This window comes from Equus caballus, chromosome 20 (genome assembly GCF_041296265.1).
Source record: "Equus caballus isolate H_3958 breed thoroughbred chromosome 20, TB-T2T, whole genome shotgun sequence".
NCBI lineage: Eukaryota > Metazoa > Chordata > Mammalia > Perissodactyla > Equidae > Equus > Equus caballus.
The window spans coordinates 39,146,911-39,162,529 of NC_091703.1; the positions used below are offsets into that span (position 1 = coordinate 39,146,911).

At 43.0% G+C, this 15,619-nt stretch overlaps 1 protein-coding gene across 11 annotated transcripts in view; it reads right to left on the reverse strand.

The window, feature by feature from the left end:
• The window catches only part of FKBP5 (FKBP prolyl isomerase 5), a 128,321-nt gene that overhangs the window by 90,815 nt on the left and 21,887 nt on the right, over nucleotides 1-15,619 (reverse strand). For 4 of the 11 annotated variants that reach the window (XM_070245494.1, XM_070245497.1, XM_070245493.1 and 1 more), the window contains exons 1-2: nucleotides 10,641-10,780; nucleotides 7,558-7,638 (exon numbers count right to left, since the gene is read on the reverse strand). The exons of 3 other annotated variants lie outside the window; for them this stretch is intronic. The gene's annotated coding sequence lies outside the window, so the exon portion shown is untranslated. Of the gene's footprint in view, nucleotides 1-7,557; nucleotides 7,639-10,640; nucleotides 10,833-15,619 lie in introns of those variants that run through there. 4 more of the 11 variants (XM_023624816.2, XM_023624817.2, XM_023624813.2 and 1 more) reach the window with 4 other exon arrangements.

Sequence of the window (15,619 nt, forward strand, 5' to 3'; positions counted from 1 at the left end):
GCCGAGTGGTTAAGTTCACGCGCTCTGCTTTGGTGGCCCAGGGTTTCGCCAAGTTGGATCCTGGGCGCAGACATGGCACCACTCGTCAGGCCATGTTGAGGCGGCATCCCACATGCCACAACTAGAAGGACCCACAACTAAAATATACAACTATACACTGGGGGGATTTGGGGAGAAAAAGAAAAAAAAAAGAGTCTATACTGTACTCTTAATCTCCAGCCTACCGCAAAACACCCTGAAAAAAGAATCAGTCCTAACAATTCAGTTCCACTTGCACTGACTCTGAAGCACTAGGCTGAACACTAAGGATTCAGACGTGGAGGTGCAGCTGCTGCTCTCAAGAAGCTCACAGTCCATTAAGACTCCGGGACTAAACTTGAATATATCCCTGGCAGAGTCACCACCACCAAAACTTAAAGATTTTAATTTATATTTTAAATCAAAACAGCAAAATAATGCATAGAAACTCCCTCCCACACCATTCCTTCTCCCTTCAGGCTCCCCTACTCCCCTTAACCTAGGAGTCACCTCTTTATAGATTCTGTATTATCGAGTGGAAGGTTCTCGTTAATCCTAAAACTATTAGGACGTCTAAATTTAATTTAGTGATAGGTCAGGCTCAACGGTCTATTTGATGAATTCCACCCATAATGGAAACATGGGCAACGAAGGGCAGCTAGGAAGGAGCAGGAGCAAGGAGAAGCAGCGAAAAGAGGGATATCAAAGTCACACTGTAAAGCGGAAATGATAAGAAAAAGTAAGAAAAGCAAGAAAGCGGACACAAACAAACGGTGAAAGTAAGAGTCCAAAATAAATCCAGTGGAGAGACGCAGATAAATGAAAACACTAAAATCTAATCCATTTTATGAATACTCACTCCTTCAGTTATTTCTTTTCCTAACCCCTAAAGGAAACAGAAAAATATGTATGTGAAACAGCCACTGAAAAATTATTAGGAACAGTATATAAATTAGGAGGTTTTTGCCTGAAAAACCACTCATTTTAGAATTTCAGAGCAGCAAAGAGACCTTAAAACACTATCTAATCCAACCCACCCATTTTACAATTAAAGTAAGGCTCAGAGAGGTCATATAGCTACTTAGTAGCAACACTCCTGAACTCATTCCACTGTCCATTCCTACCACATTAGGCTTCCTAGAAATAGTGTATTTTTCTCATCCATTTTCCACTCTTAATAACCATTACATTAATTTCTGCATAAACATCTCAGAATCCTCATGTTATTCCTCGTTCCTGGAGAAGAAAATAATCAGATAACACAATATAGAATTTCACTCTCTTATCCCCAAAGTCAGTAAATCTTAAAATCTGAAGTCAGTCTTGGTTCCTACCCGGAGGAAATTCAAACATTTCCCAGAAGAGCAGAAAGAAGAAAGCTCTCCATAAGCCGACCAAATGCAGGCCAAGCTGATAAGCTACAATCCATCCGGAAAGGAGTCAGGCCCAAGACCTCTGGAGGCTGGATGACTGCTAGGGGGAACCACAACGGCTATCACTTATCTTCCCTTTTCTATTTTATAGCCTCCCAACTAACCTCAGGCTCCTATCTTTCTGACAACCGACTATTCCAGGAGCACGTGAGGAGAAGGGAAAGTAATGAGATAGACTAACACGTCACTTTCGGCATGATGGCTTTTTGGTGGAAACTATCTTGGCCAGGAAATACGGGACAAGGGAGAGGAGAGGAGTTCTCAGGTAAACCCAACGACCTGTATTTTTAGCCATAAAACTCTAGGAAGCCCTGAAAATGTGCTACATACACTCAGTACTTCCCCACAGCAAAGCACTTGCAGATATTCTGGGCTGGAAGGAGCCCGTCCTGGGCCATTTCCGAGGTCTAAGAAAGTCTGCTGCTTACACCCCTTGATAAACTGTGGACCCCACCACCCACCATTCACCAGGTTATTTGAGCTGAGTGATCTGGAAATCATCCATTTCATCTTGGTTTAAGTATAATGATTACCTAGGCCTTAAAAATTATGTGTTCGCCTATAAGGCTGACTGAAGCCTTCTCCAGAACGGAAGAAAATGCCCTATTTTACTTTAGGAACACATTTTAATTTTGATACGTATGAAGTTCATTGCAGATTAGGGATAACTTCCTGCTTTAACATGTTAACCAAACTATGACGACTGTCGTGGAAATGAAAAGACTAAAAGGAGACATTATGAAGTTAGAAACATAGTGATTTTGTGACTCACTGAGCTTAAGAAGTAAAGGAAGAGTCAAAAATGACCAGTAAGAATAATGGTGTCATTAACAGCCAAAGAGGAAAGTCAGGAAGAGAAGCATTTTGGCTGTGAGTAGAGGAGGCATTGGTGTACAGTTGCTACAGATGGTATTTACACATATTTAGTTTCAGGACATAGGTGAAAATTTGGATCTCAAGTTTGGAAGGCCTCAAGTTTAGACAGAAGATATAGATTTGGGGCCCAAAAAGCACAGCAATGACTGAGTTTTCAGAGAAAGAGAAAGTAACGGAAAAACATTAATAGACAACAGCATTCCTCAAATACTACACTTTAAAGATAATTTCACTTCCCAGATGAATAGCACTTTACTCTACAGATACAGAATATATGGATTAATTTATTCTAAACGAAAAGTTAAGACGATTTTTCTTTTCCAGGCTATGAATTGACAAAAAGGAGCTAAGAATAAAAGTAGTTTCATAATTACCAAACATCCAAAGTCAAGTCTCTGAGCTAAAACCCACTGCTTTTTAGGTTTCTCTATTCATAACAAAACTTCTGAAAAACACAGAGAAAAATCTGGTGCACCAATACTACTATTTTACAATATTTGTGAGAATTTAGCAGTTTTTTGTTTTGTTTTGAGGAAGATTAGCCCTGAGCTAACTATTGCCAATCCTCCTCTTTTTTTGCTGAGGAAGACTGGCCCTGAGCTAACATCTGTGCCCATCTTCCTCTATACGTGGGACGCCTACCACAGCACAGCTTTTGCCAAGCGGTGCCATGTCCGCACCCGGGATCTGAACCAGTGAACCCCGGGCCACTGAAGCAGAACATGTGAACTTAACCGCTGCGCCACCAGGCGGGCCCGAGAATTTAACAGTTTTAAAAGTGCATTAACCAAAATGTTGATAATTAATAAATCTGCAGAATTAGGTACATGGAGGTTCATTATACTGTTCTCTCCAGTTCTCTGTATGCTTGAAACTTTCATAATAAAAAGTCTTAAAAAGGCTACCTACAGGTATTTTTAAAATTCTATCTGCAGTTAAGGTTTGACAACTCAAAACAAAACTCTAGTAGATAAAGACTTTTCAAATAATGTTTTATTCATTTTTGATATACCAATGATATTTGGTGTATATGAAAGGGAGAAAAGGCACAATCTGTCATTTCAGAGGAAGATGAATATGTTCATTAAATGGGGAAAATTAGTTCTTTTATCCATGTTGGTTGATGGTGGACATTTGTCAATTTTCCTCTTCAATGAACTTTTCTCTTTTTTTGAGGAAGATTACCCCTGAGCTAACATCTACCACCAATTTTTCTCTTCTTTTTGCTCAGGGAGATTGGCCCTGAGCTAACATCCATGCCCATCCTCCTCTACCCTATATGTGGGACACCTGCCACAGCATGGCTTGATAAGCCATGCGTAGGTCTGCACCCGAGATCCGAATCAGTGAACCCCGTGCTGCCGAAGTGGAGCGTGCCAACTTAACCACTGCACCACTGGGCCGGCCCCCAATGAACTTGTGTTTTTGCTGAAGAAAAATATACAGGCCATATAAATGTATGGTTTTGGTTAGCAAAGGCAAAATCAATGTTTATCCCCAGCAGGAACGATTAATTTGTTGAATCTGCTGGTTAATCCTGTTACTTCACACAGCTTCCATTCTAGTAAATAACGAAATAAACAACTTTCTTATATAGATGCCAAAAAAAAGGTTTAAAAAAAAATGAACCAATATCCATATACTATACCTAATTCTAATTGTAAAGAATACGTATTTAAAATTATATAAAATAATAAGTAGAGAGAAAAAGTTGAATGTTTTTAATAATTATAATTTAAGCTATGATTTAAATAGATTTAATTTAAATCACATCATTCTACTGAGACTATGGCAGCACTAAAACTAATTGAGAGCATCCAATTCACAACTTAGATTTCCCACTTACTGACGGTCCAGAAGAGCTTACACGGTTTACAAGCACCAATCTCGCCTCCCTATGATAAACAGCACCACCCCAAATGACAACAGATGTGTCTGCCTCCTCTTCGTCTGGTAACCTCCACCACAGTGAAGACTGCACATGTCTGTACAAAACCTAGCACACTGTAAGTGTGCAATTCTTTTAACAGGAATAATCACCACCTCCAATTCCCAGAAAGCAGTTGCTAGGTGTCAGTCTCATTCCCTACGTGACGCGCACAGGATAACAAAATAAAGCACAGTCCCCTCGCTGGCAGATTTGCCTTAAGTCATTTTCAGGACCCTGTTTTTTCTAATAGAAATACGTTGTCGTGAAACTTCAGAGAGAAGCAGCATAAGTACATGTATGTAGACACAAAAGACTGTCAGTGACTCTCTTTTTCTACCTCATTATTAAAGCAGTGCTTAATTCCGATGAGGTATTTCACTTTTTGCAGATAGCAAGATCATTCTCCTCATCTTCAACAGATTTTTGTAGCTTTTTTCTTTATTAAGGTAAAATTTACATACCATAAAATGCACAGAACTTAAGTATTCAGCTCAATAAGTTTGAACAAATGTATACACCAACAATTGGTGAATCTGGAAGTTCCTTGCACTAGTTTTGCAACTTTTCTGTAAGTTAAAAATTATATGAAAATAACAAGTTACCAAAAAAAGTGTACACTTGAACTACCATCACCCAAATCAAGCCAAAGAATACTTCCATTACCCTAAAAAGTTCCCTTTTGCCCCTTTCCACTCAACCACAGCCTGTACCCAGAAACTACTGTCCTGATTTCTGTCACCATATCTAAGTTTGACCTGTCCTTGTAATCATTACTATTTTTTTTTTGGTGAGGACGATTGGTCCTGAGCTAACATCTGTTGCCAATCTTCCTCTTTTTGCTTGAGGAAGACTGGTCCTAAGATAACATCTGTGCCAATCTTCCTCTATTTTGTATGTGGGATGCCTCCACAGCATGGCTTGATGAGCAGTGTAGTAGGTCCATGCCCAGGACCCGAACCCTTGAACCCTGGGCTGCTGAAGCAGAGCACGTGCACTTAACCACTACACCACCAGGCTGGCCCCTGTTCTTGTATTTTTGGGGTTTTTTTTTTGTTTTTTGGAGGAAGATTAGCCGTGAGCTAACATCTGCCACCAATCCTCCTCTTTTTGCTGAGGAAGACTGGCCCTGAGCTAACATCCATACCCATCTTCCTGTACTTTACATGTGGAATGCCTGCTACAGCAGGGCTTAACAAGTGTTACGTAGGTCTGCACCTGGGATCTGAACCAGTGAACTCCAGGCTGCCGAAGCACAATGTGTGCACTTAACTGCTGCACCACCTGACTGGCCCCTCTTCTATTTTTTATAAATGGCATCATATAGTACACACTTGTGTCTGGCTTCTCCTGCTCTGAATTTATTTCTGAGCTTCATCTATGTGTGAATCAGTAGTTCTTTCCTATCATGAAAAAAGCTGCTATGAACATTTTGTATCAATCTTTTTGTGAACATGTACTTTATCTCTCTGGGTGTAGCAAGATTTCATTATTTTAAAAAAAGTGTTTCACATATAAATAAGCCTAGGAAGTCATATACTATAGATAGATGGATTAATTTATATAAACACATATACACATAGCAAGTACATACAGTTATACATATAAAATACAAAAAAATATAATATAGGTATTTTATCTATCTACCTGTGTGGGTATGCATATGTATGTGTGTATATAGATACAGATACAAATGAACAGATTCTGAGTATTCAACCTAGGACCAATAAAGATATTTTAAAAGAACTTACAAAGTTTATAGTGAAAATAAATCTAAGATGGGAAAGACAACCACCTCAACTTTTCTTAGTAAGTATTATGTCTTAAGCTAAGAATAATCCAAAAGAGAAATGAACTTCTCTCCATGTAAACTACTCTGGTCTGCTTCAAGGAAATACCTTCTTCTCATAACAAATCCCCTCCCCAAACTAGAATTTCAAAGCATTAAATGTTACCATTTACCATGTAATAACTGTTTACCCTAGTGGCAAAACCCAAAATACATGTTAAGGTTACAAGATTTTATTTTATTGTCTTGCTTTTTTAAAAAGTTAAACATGGAAATAATTCCATTAGTTAAGATGTAACATGGGGAAAGACCATTCCATCTTGATTCAGAATACATTCTGAAAAGGACTTAACCTCTAGGATGTTTTCTCCATTCCAGAACATAACTTACTGCAGCACTAAGTCTGTGATAGGGACATTCTGACTTTCAAATCCATTGTGTAACTTTCAGCTGACAGTAGAGGAGGTTCCTTAATTTTCAGAGACAGGAACACTAAGAAACATACATACCGATCTGATTTTGAAGAGATCAAACTGAAATTTCCAACCCTGCTGCTGAGAATCAGACGATCACTTTCAGGAGACTAGGAGTGGTTCCCCATTTAATATCATGTGCAAATTGCCAAGATTGAGACAGAACACTACAAATCGTTCTAGCACATCACCATTGTCTGCTTTCGGGAAGGGTTTGCGACTACAAAAGGGGAAAAACCACCCTCTTCCAGTCTGTGATGGTTCTTCATCTTTTATTCCTCCTTCCAAAAAATGAGCAATTTCAAAAACATACAATTCAAATGTTCTACATTTTTAATCTTAAAAAACATTCTTAGCATCTGGATGTCCCCTAACGTTCACAGATGTGTAACTGTTTACTTCAAAACCCAGTATTTCACTCTGAAAATACATCATTTTCATTTTTCTAAAAATTGTACCTTTTTCTAAAAGAAAACAGCCTTGATTAACTGTTACAAAAACGACAGCAACTCCAAACAGCTACAACGCCCAACTTTCAATATCTTGTGCCTGTTTTAGAGAACTAAAAGTTCTTTTTAAAATGTTTTTCTTCCAGACGAAGGGCCGAGAACAGGTACATCAATATGTGGACCCCATACTCCCTCTGGTGGTCCCTCACTCTCATTAACCTAATGTCTTCCAAAAGACTAGACGTAAATTCTAAATTAAGCCTAAAATGAACTTGCCCTATTTAAGGATTATAGTCTTACATGTTTAAGTTTCAACTGAATGCAGGTCAATTCTCATCATAACAAACTATGAGGTACAAATTATTTTGAGTATGTGAATTTTAGTGTTTCAAATATTGCTAAAATACCCTTAGTAACCTGTTAGCTACAAAGATCACAGTTACAAGGGTATATATGATCCTACTATAAATTATTTTAACCTACCTCGTTGGGCAGAATTGTCTTTTATACAAAAAATAAACATCTTATTTGCAAATTAAATCACACTTAAGTGACTATGGTTTTTAAATTAATAGTTATGTGATTTACATACCAACATCCACCCAGTCTCTGATGCACGTAGATTTAATTTTCTTTACGCTTTTGGGGACATATGTCAGAAGTTAAAAATGCACTGAAAAAAATTCAGAAATGTAAAATATGAAAAAACAAAATGTAATTAATCAGCTAGGTTAGAAAGTTCAAATAGTTTCAGAATTATAAAATGTACATATTTAACTGTTCAGCATTAAATAATTACAGAATTTAGTGTGCCAAAATATATATACCGATTCTTCTTCAGGAATTGTGAAAAATTATAGTAAAAGCTTACAGAGGATATTCTTAATGCCAGGTATAACACACATATTACTGTTATAAAGTATTATTAAGGTCTAACAGTGTCATTTGATTCATCTTCTAATCTGGCTGTTTTAATGTACATCCTTGTTTTTTGCAGCTTTATTCCTTCAAAAATATCTGCCCACCCCCAAACTCGAAAGGAGCCACGCCTGAGAGTAAGTGACTTAAAAACACTTCCATTGTGTATTGTGTACATGTAAGAATTCAACTTATGCTTAATTTTGAAACTGAAATGTGGTTGATAATTTTATGATATGGTCTACCACAAGTTAAAGTGGACAAAAAATCAGTAATTAAAATATCTAAAAACTGAATGTAAAAATGGGCTTTTAATTAAAAGGCACTTTTTTAGTGAAAATTCCTAAAATATGCTTTTGTGTTTAAAAAACTGAAATATTACTTCAATTTGATATGTGGTATACTTAAGTATCATCACAGGATAAAGATTATAAAACTTCTAATTACACATAGTAGCTAATATATTCCTATATACTTTAAAGAGCAATTATATAAATCATCCAAAACATTAAGAGCCCCAGTCTCATAAGATTGCTTACAACTACTTACACGGAATAAAACCAATTCTACATGAGGACGAGTCATTGTAACCAACCTACCTCACTAAGCATCAAAAACCCAGTTTAGCTTTTAATAGCAATAACTTCTTCTACAGCGATACAAAGAGGATGTTCTTTCTTCCCTGGACTAATTCATTCTAAACTAAGAAATCTTTAGGAAACTAGCCCAAAATGCATATTCTTTTCCAATCCAAGAAAAAACAGAAAACTGAAGATTTAATTAGCTGCCTAATGCAGTATTTTAAGTTTCTCACGTTGAACTGGTTAAAATTATGTCTTAAAAAAGAAATTCACCCAAAATTCCCATAACTGAAAAAACAAGAGATTCAGAAACATACTTGTTTTGTTAAATGTTGGAAAGACAAAGATCTCATAACATGTAAGCCTGTTGTTTTAGAGAAATACACTTTATAAAGACCACCTTTGGCTACTTTTTTTTTTTTAATCTCAAATAGTCACAACTAGCCCCTCGGTTAAAGAGTTCACCTTTAAATGGTGTTACTAATTAGCTAGGTAAATAAGTAAAATCACCCTTCAATGCAATACTAATAAAGTAGCATTATTAAATCAAAATTACAACTTTGTTCTTGAGTTAAACTTACATCTCTTAAGTATAAGTCATACCCAATACAGATTTCAAACAAGAAACATTAGAAAAAAAATTAACTTAAATCAAGTGTTTCTCGCAAATGATGAGTGTTATTATTAATTCTCATTTAAAAAGTATATTTTAAAAATATATTATTGATAAATTAGTCAGGGCCTAACTGGTCAGGGCCATAATTATAGATTGCTAAGCGGAGGTCAGTTGGGAGACAAACAGAAAATGATAGGTGAAAGCATGACAAACAAAAGTTTCCCACCAGAATAAGAACTTTTTTCACGTCTATCCTTGGATTTTGATTCAAGCACCAAGAGAAAAGGCCACTAGGATTCTCTAAAGTAAAGAGTCTTGGTGGGGGAGTTCGGCAGAACTCCCACAGACTATAAAAATACTTCACCAAAATATGCTTTAACTTTTCCCTTGTCCACAATCTAACAAAATGAGATGACAATGAAAATAAACACTCCTGTCTACCCTCCCAGAGGCAAAGAAAGCTCTCATTCAAAGCTAAGCCTTATTCCACTGGAAAACATACTCCTGAAAAGTAAATCCAAAACCACGAGCTCCAACTGCTTCATGCAGAATTTACTGAATGGCGGCCAAACGCTGTACACTGTGTCCCGGACCACGCTGAAGGCTATCTAGAGTTCTGCATTCTCTATTTACAACTTGTACCTTCCCCTGCTTTCGCCACCACCGCAGGAACCTAGTTTTTAAATGAGACGGAAACATTCCAACCCGGCTGCTCCATCCCAAGAAGGCAATGCCCACGCTGACCCCCAGGACGGGTTTTCATCGATACCGGGTTGGACTCCCATCCGGGCGCCAGATCGCCTTTTTAGACTCAAGGAGGCGCATCCAAGGCGCCCCCGGAGTGAGTGGAACCAGGAGCCCTGATCCAACTTGGCAGCGGCTTTCACCTGGCGCCGGGATGATCACCTGTTGGAACAGCGCTGCACCGGCCCCTGGAAGGGCGGCCGAGAGCGGGGATGCTGTTCCCAGTCCCTCGTCCCAGGGCGGCAGGTGAAGGCAGGCCGCGCGCATCCACCCCGCGCCACCCCGGGAGCGCAAACCGAAAGCCGGGCCGGCGGCGGCGGGACGCTCCGTTATCCTCGCCCCGCCAGGCCCCGCAGGTGAGCGGCAGCCTGCGCGCCCCGGCGCACCCCGCTCCGCCGCCCGGGCCCCGGAAGGCGAAGTTCGCCCGCCGCGCGCGCCGCCCGGCTCTCCGCGGGTCCCGCCGCCGCTCCGGGCCTCGGGCGAGCCGGCGCCGGGACCTGTCACCCCGGGCGGGAAACAAAAGCCGGGTGCGGAGGGCGAGCGGGCGGGTGCGGCCTCGCCTCCCGAGAGGGGTCGCGGCGGGGGCGCCTCCCGGAGGAGCCCCGGCCCCGCGCCCCGGCGGCGCGCACCGGAGCCGCGGTGGGCTGGGCGCCTCAGGGCGCCGGCCTCGAGCCTCCCCGGCGCGCCGCTCCCGGCCGGGGAGCCGCGTGAGGGGGCGGGGAGGCGGCGCGGCGGCGGCCGGAGCGCGGGGGACGGAACTCGGCTCCCGGGGCGCCTCGGCAGCCCGCCCCATCCCCGCGGCCATGGCGCCGGTACCTGTCGCCGCGCTCGCCCGCCGTCTCCGTCTCTCTCCGTCTCACCGGCACGCGGCTCGCCCCTCAGCCCGCCCAGCAGGCCACCCTCGCGCCGGACGCCGCCGCCCGAGACTGGCAGCGCCCGCGAGCCGGCCCGAATCCCCCGGGCAGCGCCCGGCGCCGGCCCGCCCCCGCCGGCCGCAGGACCCGCCTTCCATAGGGCCCCGGGGCTGTCAGTCCGCCCCCAAAAGGCGCGCGGGCTGCCGCTCTGCCTGTCCGGATTGGTGGCCGCGCGCCGTCCATGCAAATGAGGTCCCGCCCCCGTCCATTTGCACCTCCGCCTTAGTGTAACCTCCGCCTCTCCACACCAGCCCACGTGTCTGGCCCTCGCCCTTTGTGGAGGCCGGAGCGAAGGGATGGAGGAAACCGACCCGCACCCCCTCACGCCGGCCCTTACCTCCAGAGACACGAATACCTAAACAAGCTAGTTGACTTCCCACCCGAATGCTCTTCCTGAGCGCTCTGCCCTCCTATCTGCCCACCCCGCCTGCGGGGAGGATGGAGAGGGGCAGGCCTGGCCGTTTATGTCAGGTAAACAGGCCAGGTTAACCCCAGGAAACAACCCCAGGAAGTCAAAGATGCCCAGTCGTGACGGGGAAATCCCATGTCAGAACCAGTTTGGCACAGAGCACTTCCCGCTGGACACTCGGTGACCGTGAAGAATATGCTTTCCCGTGGCTTTCTGCCTTTCAAACGCGACATCCCAGGCGATTGAGACAGCAGAGGGCCTTAAAAAATGTTTGTGTTCTCTGACCCCCTCCCCAAAAGGTAGGCCCGCTGAGCCAGCGCAGCTTGAGGAGGGGCGCGGGCCTCTGCAACTAGATGGCCCCCTTTGAGTCGCTCCCATAGAGACTCAGAAGGGCACCGAGTGAGCTGCACCTGGGCCTTAGGAAATAGCCAGCTCAAGCTCCTCATTCTTGAGGAAACAGAAACCTAAAGTCCCATAGCTATAGGACTTCATAGTTGCCCATGGAAAGCTAATGTGTCATAGCCAGATGAGAAGCCACAACTCCTAGCTCCAAATCCACCCTCTGCGCTATGTTACCACGGTCATTTCAGTATTTCTGAAGAGTCTTCTACAAATCACCATCCCTGCCTTCCAGCGGTGGGACCTGCGGAAGGGACAACTAGGGCCAACACTGACACCTCCTCAAGGGCAAGAGCCCTGTCGCAGGGCCTGGAAGCTTTCCTTTTCACCAGCTGCTAGGGAGACACTGAACAATTTACCATGCATTAGTTCAGCAAGACAGTGGTGATGAAAACTACTGTGCATACTCCCAATTGATGAAGCATCTACTATGCTCAATAATAGCAAGTATTAAGCACTGTGCTATGTGCAGGGAATACAGAGGTGAAAGACATTATCCCAGCCCTTGAGGGCTTCAGGCTGAGAGACAGTGACATCAGTGCTCCTCATGTTACGGGGACTGTGACAGATGTCTGGAGAGGGCACAGTGGAGGGCTCCAAGGAGGGAGGAATTGGCTCTTCCTGGGAGAGGCAGGGAAAGCTTCATCGAAGGGGTGACACTAGAGCTGAGTCTTAAAAGATGACGTCTGCCCAACAGAGGGATGTGGAAGAGGAAGAAAAGGGACTCCCGGGTGGGGAGGGCTAGCATGAGCAAAAACACGCAGACCTGGAAAAGCCTAGTAACTGAGGGAACAGCAAGGAGCAGTGTGGGCAAATCTGCTGGGCTCTGTGGCCGTGTCACGTGTTCTGGGACCAGCCTCTTCCAGGAGGAAGACAGAAAGGCCCGGGAGGCTGCCAGGCTGTGTTGTAACACACCGCAGCAAACAACAGGCCCTGTAGATACAGCTGCAGGCTTTTTTTTCTAGGCCAGAGTCTGTGGGGAACACTCAGTTCCACATTACCAATGGCAGCCCGGCTGGCCCCACCCACTCTCTCAGAAAACCACTCCGGTCACTTCACTTGCCCTCCTTGGCATTTGGAAACACGTGTGCTTGCATTTTCCCTAAACGTTGCTGCCCTTCAGAATTCAAAGATAATGTGGGCTACAGCTGCAGACACCTGGGTGTGGGATGAGCAGCCCTTTCCTAATGCACAGAGCAGTTTCTTCCTAAGGCACAGGGCCTGTCACCAAAGCTGGCTTCCTGGGCGTGTGACCTGTGCTTGGTTTAAGCTCTGCTGTCACCATCTTGAAATTCTTAAAAATTTTTCAACAAGGGGCCCTGAATTTTCGTTTTGTGCTGGGATCTGAAAATTAGGGAGCCAGTCCTCCCTGTCGCTGTTCGTTGCCCCTGGGAATGTTGCAATCCTGCTCAAACCATACCTCATTTTAAAGCACTTGGCACTCACCAGGTTTGTTCACATGCATTGTATCCCTTGATTCTCACAACAGCAACGTCAGGTAGGCCAGTATTACTAGTCCTATCTATTAGTGGAGAAAACTGAAGTTTTCTAGCAACCTTCTCCAGGCGGCAGAGCTAGGAAGTGGCAGAGCTTGTACTTGAACTCAGCCCACCCAAGCCCTGTTCCATCCACTAGGGAGCTACCTCCATGCTGGATTCAGAATCCTTTCCAAGGTGGATTTGTGCATGAAGGATGTACAGTTTTAAGAGAACACACGGTGGAGTGAACATATGTCAGTTCATGGCTGCCTATCACCTTTTGAATAGTTTTTCATCAATTTTAAAAAATTCTCAGCCATTGTATGTTCAAATACTGTTTTTGTACCTTTTCCTCTTTCTGTCTGGACCATCACCTGAAACACATATTAGACCTCATTACATCCCTTTCTTCTTTTTTTTTTTTTAATGATTTTATTTTTCCTTTTTCTCCCCAAAGCCCCCTGGTACATAGTTGTATATTTTTAGTTGTGGGTCCTTCTAGTTGTGGCACGTGGGATGCCACCTCAGCATGGCTTGATGAGCGGTGCCACTGAAGTGGAGCATGCGAACTTAACCACTTGGCCACAGGGCTGGCCCCACCACTTTCCTGTTTATTTTCTATCTTTTGTCCTCTCGTACTTTGTTCTAAAATTTTCTTCCAACTATTTTTCAGTTCGCTAATTCTCTCTTCAACTTTTTAAAAAATCCTCCTCGGTGGGGCTGGCCCAGTGGCACAGCTGTTAAGTTTGCACATTCCACTTCAGCAGCCCAGGGTTCGCTGGTTCAGATCCCTGGTATGGACCTACACACTGCTTGGCAAGCCACGCTGTGGTAGGGCTCCCAAATATAAAGTAGAGGAAGATGAGCACGGATGTGTGCTCAGGACCAGTCTTCCTTAGCAAAAAAAAGGAGGATTGGCAGCAGATGTTAGCTCAGGGCTAATCTTCCTCAAAAAACAAAAAATATCTCCTGGGGCCGGCCCTGTGGTTGAGTAGTTAAGTTCACGCACTCCACTTCGGCAGCACAGGGTTTTGCAGGTTGGATCCTGGACACGGACGTGGCACACTCATCAGACTATGCTGAGACAGCATCCCACGTAGCACAACCAGAAGGACCTACAACTAGAATCTACAACTATGTACTGGGGGGCTTTGGGGAGAAGAAGAAGAAGAAGAAAAGATTGGCAACAGATGTTAGCTCAGGTGCCAATCTTTAAAAAAAAATGCTCTTAAAAAAATTCTCCTCTTAAACTCATCCATTGAGCTCTTAAATTTGGTTATTCTTTTTTTTTTAGTTCTAGAATTTCTGTTTGGTTCTTTTTCAGATCTGCCATGTCACTTCTTATATCTCTTAGTGCGTTGCTATAATTGTCAAGCTTGGCTTTTCTCTCCTTAAACACAGGAAGGAGAGTTGTTTTATGGTCTGTGTCTGTTAACTCCAATCTGGAGTCCCTATGGGTCCACTTCCCCTGTCACTTTTTACTACTGGTTCTTCCTCGTGTTCTTTTCTCTCCTCAAGTACCTGGTTGTATTTTGGACACGGTATTTGAAAAATCATTTGCGGCAACGATGCTAAAATCTTCCTCTGGAAAGGACTTCCATTTGTTTCTGCAGGTGTCTGGGGACACGAGCCAGCCAGGACACCTTAACCCAATTTCAGGGCTTCTGGTTTTCCGAGCCTCCCAGATGGCTTGAAGCTGGACTACCGTCTGTGGGAGGGTTTGTTTACTTATGGTTCCTCCTTACTCAACGCTGTACTTCTTTGAGGCCCCACTGGAAGATGGGGAGTTGTTTTAGTTATATCTTGTTCCATAGCAAACTACCCCCAAATTCAGCAGTTTAAAACAGATGTTGGCGGAATTTTTCTTAAAGGGCCAGATGGTAAATATTTTAGGCTTGCAGGCCATATGGTCTCTGTCAAAACTACTCAACTCTGTCATTATAGCACGAAACAGCCATAGACAATACGTAAATGAATGACATAGCTGCGTTCCAATAAAACTTTATTTACTAAGACAGGCAGCCATCCTCAACCTGATGAAGGGCATCTGTGAAAAACCCGCAACTAGTATCGTACTTAATGGTAAAAGACTGGATACTTTCCCCAGGAAACAAGACAAGGATGTCCATTCTTGCCACTTCTATTTAATAAAGTACTGGAGGTTCTAGCCCAGGCAATTAGGCAAGAAATAGAAATTAAAAGGCATCCAGATTGGAAAGGAAGAAGTAAAACTGTCTCTACACAGATGACATGATCTTGTATGTAGAAAATCCTGAGGAATCCACTAAAAAAACCCATTGGAACTAATAAATAAATTCAGCAAGTATGCAGGATACGAGATCAATAACAAAAATCAGTTGTACTTCTATACACTTTCAATGAATAATCAAAAAATGAAATTAAGAGAAAATTCCATTTATAATAGCATCAAAAAGAATAAAATACTTAGGAATAAATTTCACAAAAAAGTGCCAAACTTATACTCTAAAAACCACAAAACATTGTTGAAAGAAATTAAAGAAAACCTAAACAAAAGGAAAAACATCGTATGTTCATGCATTAAAGACTTATTGTGAATATGGCAATGCACCCCAA